General features: G+C 43.5%; 1 protein-coding gene across 3 annotated transcripts in view; it reads right to left on the bottom strand.

The window, feature by feature from the left end:
* Positions 1-6,000, bottom strand: part of BMPR1A (bone morphogenetic protein receptor, type IA) — a 93,830-nt gene that overhangs the window by 22,180 nt on the left and 65,650 nt on the right. The gene's annotated exons all lie outside the window — the stretch shown is intronic.

Below are 6,000 nucleotides of genomic sequence, written 5' to 3'. Positions count from 1 at the left end.
GCCCCAGCACCAGGCAGGGCCGGGAGACCTCAGGCTGTGCCCCCCACCCGGTGCTGGGTTGAGGAACCTCAGGCTGCGCCCCCTGCCCAGCGGGGCTTGACGGGGGACCTGAGGCTGTGCCTCCCACCCGGTGCTGGGTTGAGGGACCTGAGGCTGTGCCCCCCACCTGGTGCTGGGCTGGGGGACCTGAGACTACGCTCCCTGCCTGGAGTGGCTTGACTGGGGTGGGGCCGGCCAGGTCTGGGTCTCCTGTGTTTTCGAAGCTCATGCAGGTGGTGGGCGGGGACTTGACTCTAGGTCCTGTGGTGAGCTCCAGACTCTAACAGGAGGGAGATTTTCATATACATTTTATTAATTTTCTTTTATCTCTGACACTTCTATTATAGAGAAAGGGCAAATAGCAATATTAAAATATTTCCTCTAATTAATTCCCTTTTAATGTGCACGAATTTCGTGCACCAGGCCACTAGTTTCTAAATAACATGCTTATGCTGACATTTTCAGTTTTTCAGTCTTAGGCTTTAACTAATGACTTCAAACTGAAGAAGATGAGGATTTAACTCAACATTTAATACCCCCAGCCCTTCCACAAACAGAAACACTTTTATCCTTAGATCCTCCCCAAAATGGTCATAAGCACAGTACTTGTTCAGGTCAGCATTCAATGTCTCCATACCGAGGACTAGGTAAACTCTGTCCACACATGGATCTCACTGTATACCACGGTTATTTTTTGCTTTCCTGCAAACCCTCCCCCCACTCCACCTTTAGGACACAGGCCAAGATCCACTAATTTTGGGAAAGAGTAGAAGCAAACCCTGCTGCCTCTAGGAAATGTGTAGGATACATTTCCCTGCTCCCACCAGACAAAGAGCCACTGATGCTGAGGAAAGGTCAGAACTCTAAGAACATCTCCTTAAGGTCTAGCAACACAGAAGCCTGCCCTGAGGACCAGGCATTCCCTCCGCCCCTTTCCACCCGTGCCCCACACCATGAGGAACAGCAGGCGACTCTGAGAGAGAGCTAAAGGATGAGAGAGAGCCTTGCTGTGGGCAGGTGTGCAGCAAAGGCAGAGTGGGTTAGCAGAAACAGAGAAAAGCCCCTGCACCCAAACCCCGGCCCCAAGCAGAACATAACATCAGACCGTCTGCCCCAAGAGCGTGTGAAACCTGTGATGCACTGAAGGCACAGGCCCAAACATTAGACAAAGCCCAAGGCCTATTCACCTCTTAACCAACTGACTCACAACCCAAAACACTCATGTCAAGAGAAGAGGCATGCCCGTTTTTAGGTGTGTGTGTATTTTAAATCTCAGTCTATTATTCTAAACATGATGGACAACATTCAATCAAAAGTTATGAAGCAAGGAAAAGCAGACCACTGTCAGGAGGCAAGGCCATCAATAAATAGGACCAGCCTGAGATGACTCACGTTGAACAGGTTCCTTAAAATAACCACAATTAAAATGGCAAAGCGCCTAGCAGAAAAAGGGGACAAGCCTTTTCAAAAGATGGAAATTTTCAGCAGAGAAATGAATAGAGTCAAATGGAATGGCTAGAAATAAAACATAATGTCAAAGATGAAGAATTCCTGTGACAGACTCATCAGAGAATGGACACAGTTGAGGAAAATAAAAACTAGCTAACTTGAAAACAGAACAGGAATTACCTGAAATAAAAAAAAAACCCCAAAGAGGAATAAGAATGAGAAAAACTCAATACAGAATAAAAGAGCTGTGGGATAATATCAAGTAATCTAAAATATGTGTAACCAGAGTCTTAAAAGAAACACACATATCCTTAATATACTGTAGTCAAATTGTTTAAAACCAAAGAGAAGGAAAAAACCTTAGAAGAAAGCATGAAAAAAAATTACATACAGTGGACCAAAGATAAGAATTATGAAAGAAACCATGTAAACCAGAAGATAAGGAATTCCAGTGGCCAGTAGACCTACATGCAAGAAATTAAGAGGAAGTTCTTCAGACAGAAGGAGTACACCAAATGAAAACTTGGACCTAAAACTTGGAACTAAACAAATAAATGGAGGGTGCTGAAAATGATAAAAACGAACACGAATAAAAAGGTCTTTTTTTCTTAATTTTTATCACTTTAAAGCTGATTTGCAGCTTCTTTTTTAGGTACACAATAAATGTTTATCATCTTTTTTATTATATGGAACATTACTTAGAAATATTTTTTGCAATTACTTTAGTTTCAAAATCATGCATTTTTCATACTGAACTGAGTGGGACTGAGATATCCTCTAATGGCAGTGAGCATGTTGGGCCTATTATAAAGCTGGAAGTGGACTTTGTATCTGATAAATTAATCTGTGATACTGCTGCTAAGCACACATTCTGGGTCAAGGGGAGGTTGATGATCATCAGCAAAACTTAATGAGTTTCTACTGTGTGCCAAAGATAGAGGACACACCAATTCATCATGTTCATTATTATTTTTTAAAATATATTTTTATTGATTTGAGAGAGGAAGGGAGAGGCAGAGAGATAGAAACATCAAAGATGAGAGAGAATCATTGACTGGCTGCTTCCTGCACACCCCACATTGGAAATCGAGCCTGCAACCGGGCATGTGCCATGATTGGGAATTGAACCGGCGACATCTGGGTGCATGGGTCGACACTCAACCACTTCAAGTATTTATTATCACTTCAAATGAGCCACACAGGCCAGGGCCACTAGTTCATTCTTAATACTTAAACAGAAAAGTGGTCATTTATCAGCTAGCCATCATCACTGTCAATGAACAAGTTAACCTCTGCTATCACTGAGGTACCTGTCCAATGGGAAAGGCAGACTTTAGGCAAATGATTATAAACAAGTAAGCAAATGAGAAAATGTTAGGTGGACATAGTAAATGCTTTAGGTGTGGATCATGGGCTCTACCCAGTTTTTTAAGGTAAAAGAAATTGCTTACAAAAAAATGATAAGAATTCCACGTCAGAGGAAAGTACAAAGAGCTGCCAGGTGGAACAGAAATGAGAGCTACTCCAGAATGAAAGGAGGTGACAGCTAGAGAGGAGGTTCTGGAAAAGGTACTGATTTTGAGGACTATATTATCATGAATGTAAGTCAGATTCAAGAAGAATGAATTGTAAATTTTTCTGGATTGGAACAAGAGTCATCAGAAAAAAAAATGAAAATATTAATGAAATATATAAACGAGTAATATCAACATGTAGTAATATATACCCCTCTTTAACTTTAATCTTTTATGGCTTGCTATAGATAGAAATTTGTGTCTTGTTAAAATTGAGCTAAATGTAAATGATTCATTAAATTACTAATCTCTACTCAATAATTGGTCTTCAAGTAAATAAATCTAGTACATAAAATTCAAAAGTTAGCCCTAACCCATTTGGCTCAGTGGATAGAGCGTCAGCCTGCGGACTCAAGGGTCCCAGGTTCGATTCCGGTCAAGGGCATGTACCTTGGTTTCGGGCACATCCCCAGTAGGGAGCGTGCAGGAGGCAGCTGATCGATGTTTCTCTCTCATCGATGTTTCTAACTCTCTATCCCTCTCCCTTCTTCTCTGTAAAAAATCAATAAAATACAATTTTAAAAAAAAATTCAAAAGTTAAACACACAGAGCAGTCATGAGATTCTCTGTAATAGTTTAAAACTATAAAGGGAACCTAAAGGAACAGTGTGTGTGTGTGTGTGTGTGTGTGTGTGTGTTGTGCACACACACACACACACACACACACAACACACACATATGCCGGTTTGAAGTGCCACAGCTCAATAGTACTTAGTTTTTTAAGTTGTTTTTTTTTTGTTGTTCTTAATCCTCACCCAATAATATTTTTCCATTGATTTTTAGAGAGAGTATAAGGGAGGGGGACAAACACAGAGAGAAACATCGATGTGAGAGAGACACATGGATTGGTTGTCTCCCGCACATAGCCTGACCAGGGCCAGGGATCGAGCCTGCGACTGAGGTACGTGCCTTTGACTGGAATCGATCCCGGGAACCTTCTGTCTGTGGGCCAAGGCTCTATCCACTGAGCCACACAGGTCAGGGCTGGAGTTCTTTTTAAATGTTTGTTAATTTCTATTGTTGTCTTCATGCTCATTGCCATTAATCTCACCCAGTATACAATTCATCTCAGGTACTATAATAGAGTTCATTTCCTGAAGTTTGAGTTGGATCTTTTTAAATATCTTTTATGTCTCTAAATGTAATTATAATAACTGTTTTAATGCCCTTGTCTGCTAATCCTAAACTTTGAGTCAGTGGTACTGACTGCTAATGTCCTCTCATTCTAGGTTGTATTCCCCGCTTTTTGCATGCCTGGCCATCTTTGATTGAGTAGCAGATACTGGGTTTTACTTGTTGGGTGCTAGCCATTTCTGTAACTGTGCACATGCTCTTGGGCTTCATTTGAGAACGTAGCTATCTGAAAAAGGCCCGATCCTTTGGGGTCTTGTTTCTGAGGTAGGACCAGAGCCATGTTCAGTGTAGGTCTACTTACTCCCCAATACTGAGGCCAGACCCTCTCAGGACTCGAACCAGCGCCTGGGGAACTGTGGGTTTTCAAGCCTCAGAGCTGGTGGGACAGACCCGATGCCCAGCCTTGCATCGTGTCCTCATCCGTACTCGCTGATGAAGACTCGGCTGCATACTTGACAGGAACCTTCTGCGGGTCTCCAGCCTCTCTGCAAGGCTCTCCTCTCCAGCTCTGTGCTGTGAGCTCCAAGCTGTGCTACCCACCTCTCTGCTATCCCTCCATCCAGACTGCAGGGCTGCTAGGGCTTCTCCTGTGTCCTACAGCCAGAGCTCTCATGCCGGACGCCGGGCAACCATCACTCACCTCGCTTGTTCCCTGCTTCTTGGGGACCAAAGTCCTTCACTGCCCAAGGGGCAGCTTAGTGTGAGGGCCTCACTGACCACAGGCCTCCCTGGATGGTCACCTGCCCAGGCCACTTCATGGCTAGGTTTTCTCCTGGGCTACATGGATTTCCCTGAGAAGAATCTTCCCATCTGTTGTCTTGCGGGAACAAGCCTGGTGATGGGGTTCTGGGAGGGTTGAGGGCCCACTAATCAGTACAAAATGTTCACGTGACCTCCGTGTTTTCACTATAATACCTCACCCTCCATAGCAGGGTTCCACACTTGAGAACCTTACTTTTGTTCTTTCGGAGAATACACTTCTAGCCTTCTGTTGGGGAAATGGTAGGGGAAGTCTCGAGTTATTCAGAACAGGAGCAGGGAGCTCGATGTCTGAGGCCTGTGAAGATCCTCACCCGGGACGCATGCCACGCTGACTTCCCTCCACAGTGCACAGGCCTAGCCCAGGGACCAGCAGGACATGGCAGAAGTGAGGATGGACTTCTGCGTCAAGACCAGCGATTTCCAACCGTTTCCATCTCATGGCGCATAAACTAATTACTAAAATTCTGTGGCACACCAAAAAATGTTACATTTTTTGCTGATATGAAAAAAAAATTTGATAGAAGTTGTAGGGCGTGGCAATAGGGTTAAGCCTTTGACTGACCTGTTAGCAAAGCCACAAACAAGTCCCAGCTAAGTGGGCACAGTCCTCTTAGCATAATTAGGCTTGACCTTATGACGCTCCCTAGATCTTATCTGGGAAGCTAATGGGCTGCCAAAACAAGTGAAACTTACAAGAACATTGTAACTATGGTGACCACTACCTTGTTAATCTTTATCTCTGGCTATAAAATAAAGGCTCAGCTTGCCTCTGGATCTCTCTCTGTGGCCTCAGCCAGGCACACGAAGATCCACCTAGACCAGTGATGGCGAACCTTTTGAGCTCGGCGTGTCAGCATTTTGAAAAACCCTAACTTAACTCTGGTGCCGTGTCACATATAGAAATTTTTTTATATTTGCAACCATAGTAAAACAAAGACATATTTTTGATATTTATTTTATATATTTAAATGCCATTTAACAAAGAAAAATCAACCAAAAAAATGAGTTCGCGTGTCACCTCTGACACGCGTGTCATAAGTTC

This window comes from Myotis brandtii, unplaced genomic scaffold (assembly GCF_000412655.1).
Source record: "Myotis brandtii unplaced genomic scaffold, ASM41265v1 scaffold33, whole genome shotgun sequence".
NCBI classification, from domain to species: domain Eukaryota; kingdom Metazoa; phylum Chordata; class Mammalia; order Chiroptera; family Vespertilionidae; genus Myotis; species Myotis brandtii.
Note: the sequence above shows the minus strand (reverse complement) of the source record. Positions and strands in the feature narration are given on the sequence as shown.